This window comes from Macadamia integrifolia, chromosome 1 (genome assembly GCF_013358625.1).
Source record: "Macadamia integrifolia cultivar HAES 741 chromosome 1, SCU_Mint_v3, whole genome shotgun sequence".
Lineage (NCBI taxonomy): Eukaryota > Viridiplantae > Streptophyta > Magnoliopsida > Proteales > Proteaceae > Macadamia > Macadamia integrifolia.
Genome location: NC_056557.1, coordinates 19,350,267 through 19,366,993, shown reverse-complemented (window position 1 = coordinate 19,366,993; position 16,727 = coordinate 19,350,267).

Here is a 16,727-nt window from a genome sequence, read left to right as displayed (position 1 = left end):
TTTTCCCACTCTTTCTTCATGATGACTCGGGGGCTCGGTACTTCCTTCGACTGGATCAGTCTTGTAGGATTGTTAGAGGAGAACCCATATTCAATCAATACTACTTCCACTATTCCAGTGATGTAGCTGTCATGTTCTCTTTCCTTGGCTTGTTGTTGTTCTACCTCTTAAGTCACCCAGTCGAACTCATCTTGAAAGAACACCTCGAATCCTAGTTGCATCTTTGCGGCGGTTTCATCAAACTATGGCTCAACATTACCAGAAAAGGGGAAATCTTCTCCTTCCCTTACAAAATACCCATTGAGTGGGGTATTAAGAGGCAGATATTTTCTTAGTCATTCTTAGCATCTTCTGCCCCTTGCCGACATTACTGCATTTTGATCCGGGGGTTGGAGGAGTGTACCCTAGACCACTTCTTCCCTTACTCACCACCAAAGTAGGTAGCCTTGAGATACCTTGATGATACTTCCCTAGTCCCATTCCAGGAAAGTATTGCATGTTCTTCATCATTTGACTCACCGACGGGCTCTAGATAGCTTCATAGTCAGTCGGGATTTTTTCTTCTGGTGCTTCCTTAGCGAGGGCCGCACAAGTTACTTCTAACTCAAAACCACTAAGTCAGACTTCATGGTCTTGTTCTTCTCCCTTTTTAACGTTGGCTAAAGTGTTGACCACTTCGGTATCTCTAGATATTGTAACAACTTTCTCTTTATGAATGAATTTCATCTTTTGATGGAGGCTAGAAGCTACAATCCTTACATGATGCAACCAGTATCTTCCTAAGAGCATGTTGAAAGACGCTGGTATGTCAATGACTTGGAAATCAATGTCAAACTTCATCGGTCCAATTAACATGGCGAGGGTGAGGATTCCGAGGTCTTCACTTTTGGCATTATCATATGCCCGTATTGTCTGGTTTGATGGCCTCATCTCTTCTATATTGATGCCGATGCTCTTGGTCGACCTCAAAGGTAGAACATTCAAAGTAGACCCATTGTCAATGAGGACTTGAGGCATGATCTTGTCAATACATTCTACTATGATGTGCAAAGCCCTGTTGTGCCTGGGTCCTTTGGGGAGTTCAAATTCTGAAAACATCAATGACTGCACTGCATAGGTTTCCCCTACTATTTGTTCGAGATGTGTTGGATCTATCTTGATTGGCACTTGCACATTAGTGAGGGATTTTAAGATTGCTTCACAGTGTGAAGGGGAGGCCATCAATAATCCCCAAATTAAGAAATTGGCCTGGGCCTTCTTGAGCATAGTTTTTAAGGCGCTGGTGCGACTAAGGCGTTTGAGGGCCTGTTGGAGCGCCTTAGCAATAAGGCGGACATAAAGCGTCGCCTTATTGACTAAAGCGTTCTTGTGTACTTTTTTTTATAAAACCAATCTATTTGACTCAAATACTAGTTAAATCCTATTACTCATATGCTAAATAAATATTAAATGTTTATATTCATACCAATGTAAGATATTCATCAAGAAAACAAATCAATAAAGTGAATAAACTAAGTTCATCATCAATTCATCATCAATCATCAAGCATCAATCATCAATATTCAATCATGAATCATCAATATTCAATCATGAATCATCAATATTCAATCATCAATCATCAATCATCTTAACATATTAACATATAATATAAATACATAATTATGAAACAAAATTATAAATATAAAGAAAAGAAGACATAAAATATACAAGTATTTATTATACTTACCTCTATGATGCCATAATGAGTGCCTAAGCCCTAAGGTCATCCACTATATTTCTACTCCTGTCAAAGAAGTAATTAAGAACTTAGAATTAAAATACATCGAAAGTAAAAATCGAGATGCCAAATTAAATGGATGAGAAGTGACTAACCTGGGGATTCTTAATCATTCTAAAAAACTTTAAACTTCAATGAAGCTAAAACATAAAATAAACTAAAATGCTAAGAATTTAGTAAACAAAGAAAGTCAAATACTTAAAAGTTCAAGGACTCAAAAAACTTTAAAGTTTAAAGACTCAAAATACGTCAAAGTTCTAAGACTCAAAGACTTTCAATCCAAATCAGTAATTAAATTAAAATCTTCTTCTTCAACTGCATTTTGTTGCTGGCTTGCATCATCTGGAGCTATGCCATAATCATCCTCAATGTTTTCATCATCACGAATATCCTCTTCACTCATCTCATCCACTTCTTCATCTGACAAATCCTCAAGCTCAACCCTCCTACCACGCCGGGTATAGCAAAGATTGGTTCCACTGGTAGATGCTGGAGCCCTCCTTGGTCTATTATGGCCTTGGTATGATGAAGATGCTCCAAGTGCTCTATCAACATCTCTCCAAGTGATATCATTCTCAGGATGCACTAATTCATCCTCTGATTCACCAATCATCCACTCACTACTCCAATTAAGATCATCGAGCAACAATGGATTGTAGTTTCTACATTGTTCTTTTCTTTCTTGGAACCTTGCTTGAAGTCGGCGATTATATTGAATGTAGACAAGATCATTTAACCGCTGATGCTCTAACCTATTCCTCTTCTTGGTGTGAATCTGAAAAACATTAATAATATGAAGTTATCTACTTATCTTAAATAAAACCATATTAAGTGAAGTACATGTACTATTGTAATCAGAACTCAATAGTCAATACTCACAAATTCAAATGTGCTCCAATTGCGCTCACAACCAGAAGATGAGCAACAAAGACCAAGTATGCGCAATGCAAGCTTTGAAAGGTCAGGAGCAGTACTTCCATGTCGAGACCACCAAGAGACTATAAATATATAATATAAAAAAATAGGTTAAGTAAAAAATCAACATTTTAAGTTCTAAACTAATTAGAACTTTAAAAGGAAATATACTTACTAGGATTCAACTTGTCCCTTTGTCTAATCGCTATGTCCTTTGCAAAACTTCCTTGAACAGTGGTATACTTGTCAACCTGGACAATGATCTTATCTTGCAAGGTCTCATCAGGCACCAACCTTACAAGAACATCATTGAAGGCATCACTTGCTTTTTGAGCTAAGTCCAACTCATTATCAGGATTATCTGCTATTGCCTTAAAGAACTTGTTTGGATTGAGAAAAAAGGCAGCTAAATATATTGATCCATTCATCATAGTCTCACAACGGTGATCAACAATCGCTATGATTTTCTTCCATTTCCTTTCATCATCTCCAAAATTTTTTTTGATGTTCTTCCTTGCCACTTGTATTGCCATATATACTTCAGGCATAGCAGGCAACTCATCACCACCTACAATCCTCAAGAGTTGAAGAAGAGGCTGTGATGCTCTTATACAATCCATCACACCATTCCAGAATGTTGTAGCAAACACAGTCTCAGAAGCATTCTTCCTTGCCTCTGTAGATGCAAGCTTAGAACGGGACCATTCATCATCAACAAATAATTTTTTCAGAGATTCTCTGTGCTTGTATAAGCTCTGGAGTGTTAAAAAGGAAGAGGCAAATCTAGTCACTCCAGCCCTCACTAAGTCTCCTCCTGTTTTTTGCCTCATGGCTTCAAGAAGACGAGTGTGCCTGTAGATGAATGCAGTCAATTTCCTGCCCTTCGATATAACAGACATGTAAGAGCGTAATTTGCCTACTTCCTCCATCATAAGGTCTATGCAATGAGCTACACATGGACTCCAAAATAACCTCTTCCTTTTCTCCATTAGTAGTCGACCCGCTGCAACATAGTTGGCAGCATTATCAGAGACTACTTGAACCACATTATCTTCACCAATCTCTTCAACCTTGCTATCAAGTAGCTTAAATAACATTTCAGCTGTTTGTGATTGGCTAGATGCATCCACAGACTCCAAAAAAAAAGTCCGCTCCGGACAATTGACAAGAAAATTAATTAGGTGCCTTCCTCTCTTGTCTGTCCACCCATCTGACATGAGTGTGCACCCATGTTTCCTCCAATATCCTTGACACTTCACCTTTAACTCATCAATTTTATCCTTTTCAGACTTCAATAGAGGCCCCCTATAGTCATGAATTGAAGGGGGCTTGAAACCTGGTCCATATTGACCAATTGCCTCTACCAATTCCTCAAAACTCCTCAACTTTAAAGCATTAAATGGAACACCACTCTCATAAGCCCACCTTGCAAAATAAGAACGAAGTTTATCTCTTTCTTCTTCTCCTCTTACTCGGTTCTCCATTGTTGTTTGATATGAACCTTTATCCCGACTATCTGCAACCACTTCTTCAGGAGTCCTCCTCACATGCTTATCCATGGGACCCCTTACTTGTTGTTTGGATTGTGTTTGAATGATAGCTTTATTTCTTCTTGAAGTTGTCCCAGAGCTAGGGATAGGAAATGAGACCCCCAAATCAGATACTATATTATGTTGTGAACGGGTTACTTCTGTAGGTCCATCACTAACATCCAAATCATCCAAACAATCAAAGTTCCTCTTCCTCTGGTTCTTCAATATTGCATCTCTCATCTCTTTAGCAATTGCTTCAGTTGTTTTCACACTTGGCTACATCTCCATAGCCACCAATAAGATGTTGCTTCAATCATTTTATTCCTCCCCTGACATCCTTCCCACAAAGGGTACATTTAATCCAATTTCTGTCAGATACGTTAGGCCAATACCCATATTTCCATCCAGGATCATTTGACTTAGATCTCCTTTTCGGATCCTTGCTTGGATCAATCGTTGATTGTGCAGTAGCAGCAGTACTTGTATTTTCACCCCCACTGCTACCACCAATTGTTTCCATAGATAAGTGGAACCTGAACCTACACTTATCAACCAACCAATCATCTTTGTCACCATAGGAAGAAAAAAAAAAAATCATACGCAGAAAGAAGAAAAGAGAAAACTATGCATGAAAAAAAAAAAAAAAAAAAAAAAAAAACATTTCACTAACAAAGTTACAACAGCAGCCAACACAGTCACAGAAAGAAAAAAAAAATCATACGCAGAAGGAACAAGCAGGGAGAAGAAAGAAGAAAAGAGAGAAAAAAAAATTTACTTACAAAGTGCTGTCGAAGTGAAGTTTGTCGAAGGAGATGCTGCCGGCGAAGGAGATGACGCCGAAGTCTGTCGAAGGTGTCGCCGGATGTCACCGAAGGCTGTCGAAGGCTCGCCGGATGTCACCGAAGGCTATCGAAGGCTCGTCGAAGGTTATCGAAGGCCGTCGAAGGAGAAGGAGATGCCGCCGATGGCTGTCGAAGTCTGTCTAAGGCTCGCCGAAGGCTTCGAAGGCTGTCGAAGAAGATGGAGATGCCGCCGGATGTCGCCGGTTGTCGCCGGATGTCGCCGAAGTCTGTCGGAGGAGAAGAGAAGTCGCCGGAGGATGATCGTCGCCTTTTCAGACGTTGGGGCTTGGGGTTTTGAGTTTTGGAGGCAAATGACTCAGAGAGAATGAGAGAGAGAGAGAGAGAGAGAGAGAGAATAAGAGAGGCACACGGTTTTGAACTTTTGATTGGGTTTTTTCTTTTTCTTTTTTTTATGGTAAGGGTTTTTAGTTTTTATATGATTTTTGATCCAATGCATCACATGTGCATCAGATTTTATACACGTCCCAATAATAATATGTAATTTGGAATCTTTAGAAAAACAAATTTTTTTTATTTTTTAAATATCCAACACATAAGGCGACCGCCTTGAACACCAAGGCGCTGTAAGGCGTCGCCTTATACGCCTTTCAGTGCCTTAGTGTAAAAGGCGGTCGCCTTTTACACTACCCTTGAGTCGGCTGATTGCCTTACCCCTATTGGACCGCACCAGCGCCTTAAAAACTATGTTCTTGAGCATCATTAGTTCTTGACTGTTCTATGGCTAGGGCCTTGCCGTTTTAGTCTCTCCCGCTTCGAGTCTCCTTTACATTGACAGGTTTCTTTACAATGATCTCTATGGGATAGCAATCCTCATCATCATTGTTTGTTATGGTAATTATCCCTACCATAGGATCATCATCTTCTTCTCTTCTTGGGATGGGAAGTCAAGGTCCTCTGCAAATATCAAGAGCCCTAGCCCACACGTTCTTGACTATATTAGAAAGGCATGTGATTCCCGTATCTATCATTTCTTCAAGTGTGTCATGTCCTCCTGCTTTTTCAAGGTTTCCCATTTGTTAACTGATGGCCACTTCACCTAACATGTGGTCAATTTCATCAACCTCGATTTTCATCTCCACCAAATGCTCATAGATGATACTAATGTGCTCTACTATAGGGTTTGCTTCACCCTCAAAAGTGATCTCGTATCCTTCACTATCTTTTGAATCTGATGCTGGCTCTTCCCCTTCCATATGGATCGTGAGTGCTAATTGGATAGCATTTGTGGGGTCAATTATCGTGTCATCTTCGCCGATTGCATACATAGAATATCCTCCAGGATCTCTGGGTGAATAGTACCCAGATTCATCATCTTCATTATTGTGCCAAGGTCCCTGGTAATCACTGTCATCCCAGTCCTAGTACTCATCATCACTTGGAGAATTAGAATTATCCCCATCATCTCCATCCTTACTCTCATCCTCATCATTGTCGTCATCATCATCTTCTTCACCTATGTCCCCCTCGCTTAGTTCTTCATCGGATTCCTCATGATTCTCAAATTTTCCTGCATCCAAACGTTTGTAGTATTCAGAACGTATGGACCGAAAGATCTCCATAGGGCCAGACTTGACCTCAATGGCTTCGATCTTGATCATACCAAACTCATCAGCTTTTGTTTCACTCCTTATATGGATTTGGGATGTGTGCTATTTGATTTTCTCCCATATTGCCAATGCCGTTACTGCCATGAGAAGGTCATCTTGACTTCTTCAATCATCCTCGGATTATTCTCCTGATGTATGGTTGTCTGAATTAGAGAAGTAGGATCAACATCTTGACCTTCTCCTAAGACATTCACCGAATCTGTTGATAAGGTTATCTTTGGACAATCTGGTAATGCAAGCATATCCTTCCAACTGTATCAACCCATCCATCCTTCTTTTGGATTATCCACCGAACCTTGGGAATGGGGTTGGTATGAGGGTGATGAGGGATATAAGGCGGGGTGATAGGAGGGTGCTGTGAGGTAAGAGGTAGGATATTATGATGAAGATAAGGGGTGGTAAGATGATGATGAGGTTCCTTCTACTTGGTGGTGGGGTGAAGGATGATGGTATGATGGAGGTTGATGGTAAGATGGATGTTAACGGTATGGTACGATGGATTCTCTTGTTGATGAGGAAGGAGGAATGATGGATATTTGGTTTTCTGACGCTTCTTCTGATGACTCTTTTGGGGCCTTCATAACCTTAGCCCTTTGGCTCATGACTTTCCTATAGGCGCGGGCATTCATGTGATTCTTTCGATCTCTGGGTATGATCAATTGAGTGGGGTCACTCTTTATTGCTTCTTCTTCTAGGTTGTTCACATGACTAGATTGAGGAACCCCGAAATCATAGAACATGGGACGATAAAAGTGGCTATCTGCACAGTACATGTGAATGGCCCTTTGGAAAGACTCGCACTCCTTTCAAGAAGCCTCCTTAACAAAACTGATGATGTGTCATACTCTATTCGAAGGAAGGGATAATCTTTGTACAAGCATCAACTTCTCTTTCCATTTATTATGCTTCTCAACATCGTACTTCTTGGAGTCTCCAATAAGAAGTGTTGGATTGAAGAAATGAAGATCTCAATCTTGCCAATCACCTATTATTGACAACATGTTGACGGTTCCATGATCTGGGAGTGGATTGGTGTTGACATTGGGAGGCTGCTTAACTTTGACCTCAATAGTCCCATTGTCTACCAAATTCTAGATCGCATGTTGAAGACCTAAGCATCTTTCAGCATTGTGCCCCTTATGAGTGTGGTAAGCACAAATTCATGGTCCCTATACCATGCTAGGGGAGGGTTGCTGATTACCGTTGGAGCCACTATCCCTAGCAATCCCTGTTTCTTTAGCTTCTCGTACACTGCGGTCACGGGCATCCCTAAGTCAGTGAGCTATCTCCTTGGGCAAGGAGCCTTCTGAGCAGGAGCATCTGCTTGTGTCACAAAATGTTATGAAGAGGTGATGGGTGATACTGATTACTGGACCGTGCCTACCACATTAACCTTAAGACTTTTTCCTCGTCCAACTATGGTATTCTTTCCTACATCTTGGGAGGATCCTTGATACTGAGCCTCCCTTAGAAATTTGTTTTCCACATGTGTGCTGGTGGCTATCAATTGATCAAAAGTTTGCAAATTTTGGTAATAGAGGACATCATAATAAGGCTTTGACAAGTTTTCAATCAACATTTCTACTTGCTCTACCTCAGAAGGTCGATCTTACATCTTGGCAGCCTTGTCTCTAAACCTCATTAGGAAGGCGGTAAATCCTTCCTTGGGCTACTGCCTCAATATCTTAAGGTCTTGATGCTTCACATCCACTTCGGTGTTGTACGAATACTGCTTGGTGAAGGCTTTCACCACTGTTGTTCAATTCTGGGTTTGGGAAGACTCTAACTGTGTGAGCCACCTCAATGTTGGCCCTGATAAGGTTAACATGAAGGCCTGTCCCATCTGGGTGTCTGCAAATTGCCATGATTTGGCAATGCTAAGGAAGACTTTGAGATGAGCCTTAGAGTCCCCTGACCAATCAAATCTGTCAGTCTGCCATTTGAACTTCTCAAGAATCCTTGCCTTGGAGAAGAAACTCATATCATCAAAATCCACCACCTGACTTTCTAAACTCTTTCCTGTTCAGATTAGATTTTCCAACTTTTCCAATTGCTCTCTGAGTTTTCTTTCTTTCTCCATCTCCAGAGGTTCCATTTAGACATGTGCCACGAATTCCTCTTCGTCATCTTCAATCACCACTTTGGGTGGAGGGACTCGGGAATAGGTTCCATGTTGACCATTCGGGCGAGTAGGTGAAACTCCTCATTGACCAGTTGGCCTGACTTGTTCTAGTTCTCCTAAGTTAACTCGAGAAAATTCCCATGATAACCCATGGGTCCGTTCTGTTCCAATTCTCCTGTAGCCTGTGATGGTTCATCCTTGGGATCAGTTCGGGGAGGATTTCAAAGCATATGCAATATCTAGGCCAGTCTGCTCTTGACCTCAGCCATTTATGTCTGCAAGGTCTCTATAGAGTGGACCCATGCTTGCTTGGGTGATTCAGGGTTGTGTGGATCCATGTGAATTGGGCTGTAATCACTTGACGGTAGACAATCTAGGAGAGACGATGGAGGTGACACTGGACTTAAGCGAGTCAACCGGTTTCCCTGACGTGTCCAAATGGACCGCGGAGAATACTTAAGGTGTGGAATTGTGCCAAAACCAAAAGTGGCTTATTTTAGGATTCTTGTATTCCCAAGCCTTTGTTCAATCATTCACTCAATTGTCAACCAATGATTCATCTAAATTTAGTCCACTTGATGATAGGGAGTGGATAGGGGTTGATGTCCCTAGTCCACCAGATGTCATAGGTGGGATATTCACACAAATGGATTGACTAGAATTTTCCTATAAGACATTCTTTGCTGATAAAGTCATGCTTTCCTTAATCTTATCCCACTAGGTGGCCTTCCTCCTAGTTTCCTTAGGTCTTTTTAGATGATTTGGCATTTTGCGGGACTTTGACGGGAATCATCCCGGAGTCATGCACACCCAATCATCCATATCTCATTTCCAAGGAGGAAGGATACCTTTTATCTAAAACCCACTTAGGAGAGCATTTCTTTACGACTAGAATGCATTATAGGAAGATTCCTTTTCAAGACCTCAAACAAATTCTACAGATCAACTTGTGGCGTTCCTAGTGTTCTCCAACTATTTCGTACATGATGTGAGTATGTAGTGGATGCAATGGGACCGACAAGGCTTCCTTGATAGGATCTATATACGCAAGGTACATGATCTTTTTGATATACCCAGAGGTACGAGAACAAGGGGTAACTTCCTTACCCATTACTCGTGACTACACAGGAGGTTAAGCAACTGGCCATGGGGTGGTGGAACTGTGAGTGATTGTGTGCAAAAGTGTAATGCGGGAATATCATTATTCGATCTCAGAATGTCATAAAGTGCACAGGCCTCCCCGAGGGTGCTAGCACAAATATGAACATCCTCACTGTTTAACAATACCCCACACCCTTGTATAGGAAGCGTCTACCATTTGCTCTCTGAGTACTCTCCATAACATACACTGACCTCCCCGAGGGTGCAGGCATGACAGGGAGTCCTTTACCAAATAATTTCACTTCAAGCATGATGCATGATGCGGTTAGTGAATACAATTACAAACGTGGGGATATCCGAACATGTTTTCAAATAGATGTGGTAGAAAATGTTCTTGCATTTAATGGTAGCATCTAGTGTCGGAAGCTTGACATGTCCCTAGTGGAGTCGCCACTGTGAGGGTAGTGGTAAGAATTTCTCTCCTTCTCCCATCTGATGGGAGGAAAAGGACTTGCTTTCGGCCCTCTCTCCTCTCATTCTCTTTCTTAAGGAGGGGTGAGTGTCGTGTGTGCTTACCTGCGGGCCCCGCACTACTGTATCATCGCTCGAAGATACGTGGAGGCCTATTTCTCAGGAGTGTAAAGGTCGTCATTTAGACAGGGATTTGATGATGGTCCAATACGGGGGATTACGATCATGTAAAAGGGTTTGGAGTCACCACCTAGGATTATGGGCCTAGGACCCGAGGATGGGCCCAATTCCTGAGAAAAGGGCCCAGAAGTTGGTCTGGTCTAGAGATTTAGGGCATGTGTCAGGTTGTAGAGTTGGGAAGGTGTTAGGCACCCAATATACCCGGTTCAACCAGTCTTCCTATTAGATGCTTAAAAACGAACATTTTCAACAATTATTCGTATTCCGCATGCATTGCTAAATTATCACACATATATACATTGACTGAATTTAAATAATTATGTGCAGTAAAAAAAGGTCAATATAAAGTCTATATTATGCTAATTTTGGGTGAGAAATTATACCTGAGCTTGACCCCTGTTTCGGATCAAGAGGGGTGGACCCCCAATTAATGCTGGCACGAGCTTTCTTGTGGATTCTCCCGGTTCAGGGGAAGATGGTCTTGACCTCCAACTTCCTTTTTTGAGAGATGCTGATTGTGGTAATATTTGGACACAGTTCTTGCTAGGAATAATTATTTTCGGGCTTAGACTGAGGTGTCAATTCAGCAAAGCTTACACTAGGGATGTGCTACTTTTGGATTTTGGCGGAGGTGGAACTTCGACAGAGCTTCTACTAGGGGTGAGCTACTTCTGAATTTTGGCTAAGGTGGCACTCCGATAGAACTTCCACTAGGGATAAGCTATTGGAGGGCTAGGCTGAGGTGGCACTTTGATAGAGCTTCCGCTAGGAATAGGCTGAAACCTAAATGGTTGAAGAACTTGGAAGGCCCATAGAACACTTCGAAGATTCGAAGAACACTTTGGATCTTATGAAGATCCCTCCGAAGACTTGAAGAACCTCAAAAGGGGGGAGCGAGACTAAGGCAAAGCTTTTCCTACACCAAATACTCACTCAAAAAAAGCAAGGGATTGAAGAGCTTCGAAGGCCCAAAGAACACTTCCAATATCCAAAGAACGCTTTGAATCTTATGAAGATCTCTCTGAAGACTTAAAGAACCTCAAGGGGGGAGGGGAGGAGAGAGGGCAGAGCTTCTCTAAAAAGGGTGCTCACTAGGAGGCTTGAGTGTGAAAAACCAAAGGGAGGGGGGTATTTCTAGAATTTTTGGGCTAATAGGGAGGAAAGAGGAATTTCCTTAGCCAATGGGGTTAAAAAGTGATTTTTTTGGACCAATGGAGTAACAAAGTGAGATTTTGGGCCAATGGGGTGACTAGGTAAATTTTTTGGCCGATGGAGTGAAGAGTAATTTCTTGGGTCAATGAGGTGAAAAGATGCCTTTCTTGGGCCAATGAGAGATTGTGGTGGAGGGTACACTAGCGGGGCAATGTAGAGTGCCTAAGTGGGTGAAGGGGGAATCCCTTCACCAAACTGGTCATTGGGGTGAAGGTTCCAGAGAAAACATCGGGGCTGGGTAGGGGTGCACGAGGTAAGGGGAGGCACGAGAGACAGGGGGTGCACAGGGCATACGTAAGGCAGCAAGACACGGGGCAGGGCTGCGGGGATGTGTAGGGTAGCAGGGGCATGGGTTGTGCAGGGCCGCAACGGTGTGGGGCAGGGTCGTGGGGTGCGCAAGGTAGGAGGGACGTGGGGCAAGGCCAGGGGATGCACAAGGTAGCAAAGGAGTGGGGCAGGGCCATGGGGTACACAAGGTAGTAGGGGCATGCAAAGCTCTGAGGGAGCGAGGCAAGGCCGTGGGGGCGCACATAGTAGTGAGGTATGGGACAGGGCCATAGGGTATGCAAGGAAGCAGAGGGTGGGGCAGGGCCGTGGGGGCATGGGGCAGGGCTATGGGGGCACACAAGGCAGCAAGGGGGCATGGCAGGGCTACGGGGGCACGCAGGGTAGCATGGGCGCGGGGTAAGGCCGCGGGGGCATGCACGTGAAATTTGATTCTTCCAAGAATAATTGTGGAAGATCCGACATTTCGATTTTGACATGGTATATATCATTGGAATTGTGATTCCGAGCACTATCTATTCGTATTGTCACTTTGGATTGGATTCCTTCGTATATAAGAAGTCATAATTGGACCCTTCTTTTCTTCTGCACAGGATTTTTGGGATCCTTGGGTGGGTATGAAATATTCATTGGTTGGGCGACCTCAGTCAACTATCATCTCTGTTAATCGAAAGTGAGAGGTCACGTCCATGATCCATAAGTCATCATAGCCGGAGGAGGGTGACAAAATTGGGTGTCTACACCTATAGAGATTGTCGTGAAGAAGCTTGCCAATGTAATGGAGACTAGGAGTGGGAAATACTACAAAGGGAAGTCCTTAGTGATAGAGCAATCAAGGACCAACGAGGTAGGGAGCACAGGCTCCAAAGGAGAACCAAAGAATCCTATTTTAGCCCAACTCAAGAAGGCCTATGCTAATATCTCAATTTTGGGACTATTGATGGCCTCCCCCTCTCACCATAAAGTTCTTCTAAAATCCCTCACCAATGTATAGGTGCCTATTGGAATAGATCTAGCACACCTCGCACAAATAGTAGGGGCAACATATGCAGTAGAATTATTGATGTTTTTAGATTTCGAGCTTCCTGCCAAAGGAACCTAGCACAACAGAGCCTTGCATATAACAGTGGCATGCCTCGACAAGGTTGTTCCTCAGGTCCTCATTGACAATGTGTCTACTTTGAATGTTTTTCCATTAAGGTCAGCCAAGAGTGTTGGTGCCAATATGGAAGAAACGAGGCCATTAAACTAGACAATGCAAGCATATGACAACACCAAAAGAGAAGTCCTAGAAATCCTCACCATGGCTGTCTTGATTGGTCAAGTGAAGTTTGACATTGATTTCTAGGTCATTGATATATCAGCATCCTTCAACATGCTCCTGGAAAGGCCATGGTTGCACCAGGCAAAGGCACTATCATCTAGCCTCCATCAAAAGGTGAAGTTCATACACAAAGGGAAGGTGATCACTATAACTAGAGATCCCAAGGTGCTCAATACTCTAGCAAAGATTGAGAAGGGAGAAGAACAAGACCATAAGGTTTGAATCAATGGGTTTGAAATGGAAGGAACTTGCACGGTCTTCGCCAAGGAAACATCTGAAGAAAAGATCCTGGCCAATTACGAAGCAATCTGGAGTCCCCTAGTTAGCTGGATGATGAAAAACATACAATACTTCTCTGGAATGGGATTAGGGAAATATCATCAAGGTGTTTCAAAGCTACCCACTTTGGTTGTGAGCAAAGGAAGAAGCGGTCTAGGGTACAATCCTCAGCCCCCTAGGTTAGAAAGCAACAATTTTAGCAAGGGGCAAAAAGTATTGAGAATGACTAGGAGAATAGTCACCTTTTACTACCCCACTCTCAATGGGTACTTTGTGAAGGAAGGAGAAAACTTTCCCTTCTGTGGGAATGTTGAGCCTTGGTTTGACGAGACCGCCGCTAAAATGCAACCAGGATTCGAAGTGTTCTTCTAGGATGAGTTTGATTGGGTTACTCATGAGCTGGAATAGTTACGAATCAAGGAAAGTGAACATAAAAGCTATATCATGGGAATATCTGAAGTAGCATTAATTGAAGGCGAGTTCTCCTCTAACAATCCTACGATGTCGATCCAGTCCAAGGATGCACCGAGTCCTCGAATCCTCTTAAAAAGAGAGTGGGAAAAGAAAGTAAGGCTTGCTTGGTCTCTGTATCTTCCCGCTGATATAAAGAACCATATTTGTTCCTTCCTATGAGAAGTATGTGCGCAAGAGCTACACAACCTCAAGCCTAGGCCTTTCAGGGGAAGAAGTGTGTATGCCAAGAAGAGAGGAGTACAAAGGATGATGGTTTGCATGTACTATGCCAAAATCAACTACAATGGAAAGGTCTATGACGGTGGCCAAAGGTGCGACCAAGGAGTGGGGATGGCCTTGATTAGTAGGTTCGAGAAGTTGGACTTCATAGAAAAAGGGTTGAGCAGTCTCCACCACTTTTTGCTTCTTAGAAAGTTTGGCTTCAAAGAACATGAGATCGATCAGCTCGTCTTTGTAAGCAAGTAGGCACCTACCAAAGAGACCAATTGCAGCACTACTGAGGAGATAGCGGTCACCATCCTAGGGGAAGAAGAAGGCCCACTGCCACACCTGCTTATCCATCAATTTATTTAGCCACTCCTGAACTGGACAAGCATTGGAGAGAACTTCAAGTTTACTCATGCTGCTGAGTCAACCAACCTGGATACCATTGTTAAAAGCATCAAGCCAATCATTGAATCAGTTGTCGAGTCTATTGTTGAGTCACCTCTTTATGATTATGTATCTGTTTTCCCTCTTGAGGAAAGTCCAGAGTCAGTGTATGTCAAGTCTATTACTCCTTTCATGAATGAAATTTTTGATTTCGAGTATGACTTACCTCTTTTTTCTGATGATGATCTTATGAATATCATAACTTACTAAAATAATACAAACCAAAGAAAGCCCAACCCATCCGTGAGTATACCCGGGTTATTAATTTGGGAACCAATGAATGCCCTCGAGAGGTCAAAATTGGTACCACCTTAGATGAGCAAGAAACGGAGCAGATGATCAGTCTTCTAAAGGAGTTTGCTGAGGTCTTTACCTTGTCTTATGAGGATATGCCTGGGATAGACCCCAACAACGTGCAACATCGTTTACCGACTTACCCCTGGGCAAAGCCAGTTAAGCAGAAGCTCAGAAGAATGTGTCCAGATTGAGTGAAAAGATCAGAGAAGAAGTTACAAAACAGTGGAATGCAAGATTTCTACAAGTGGTAAAATACCACCAATGGTTGGCCAACATAGTACCAGTTCCAAAGAAAGATGGTAGGGTATGCATGTGTGTTGATTTCCGGGATCTTAACAAATTGAGCCCTAAGGATGATTTCCCACTACCTCACATTGATGTATTAGTTGACAACACCGCAAGGCACGCCTTTCTATCATTTATGGATGGATTCTTAGGGTACAATCAAGTAAACATGCACCTTGATGACCGTGAAAAGACAACCTTCACCACTCCATGGGGAACCTATTGTTACAAAGTGATGCCTTTTGGGTTGAAGAATGCCGGGGCAACTTATTAGAGAGCAGCTACACTATCCTACATGACATGATGCACAAAGATGTGGAAGTTTATGTGGATGACATGATAATGAAGTCAAGGGATTAGCAAGGGCATATTCCCATGCTAAGGCAATTCTTTGCAAGGATCAAGAAGTATCAACTGAAGTTGAATTCTGAGAAGAGTGTATTTGGGGCAACAACAGGAAAATTGTTGGGATTCTTGGTGAGTGAAAGAGGAATCAAAGTCAACCCTGTTAAAATCAAGGCAATCCAAGAAATTCCTACACCTCACATTGAGAAGCAGATACGAGGATTTTTGGGTCATATTCAGTATATCAGTAGGTTTATAGCTCAACTTACTACGATTTGTGAGCTAATCTTCAAGCTGCTAATGAAGGATTAGCCCGCAGAATGGAATGACCAATGCCAACAAGCTTTCGATAAGATAAAAAGATATCTTATGAACCCACCAGTATTGACACCACCGGTGGAAGGGGAACTGCTTTTGTTGTATTTATCAGTTGGGCATTATTCTATAAGCTCATTGCTAGCACAAAAGAAAATAGGGAAGGGGGTAAAGCATGCCATATACTACCTCACCAAGAAGTTCTTGGAATACGAGACATGGTACACATATTTGGAAAGAACTTGTGTTGCACTGATATGGGCCATAAAGAGGCTGTGACACTACATGGTAGCATATCCAGTACGGTTGATCTCAAGGATGGATCCAATCAAGTACCTCTTCAAGAAACCGGATCTAACAGGAAGGATGCTCAATGGCTGCTATTGTTATCAGAATGTGACATCACCTATGTTGCTCAGAAGTCTATCAAGGGGTAGGCCATAGCCGATCATTTGGCTACCCACACCATAAAAGATGGAAGAGTCTTAGATGATGCCTTTCCAGATGAAGAAATCACGACAATTAAAGAAGAGGATATAGCTGATGAGTGGAAATTATTTTTTGATGGAGCATCCAACCAAAAGGGGCGTGGTGTGGGAATATTCCTTATCACTCCAAACGGTCTTTATTTTCCTTCGTCATTCCGCCTTGACTTCCCCTGTACCGACAACATTGTTGAATATGAAGCTTGT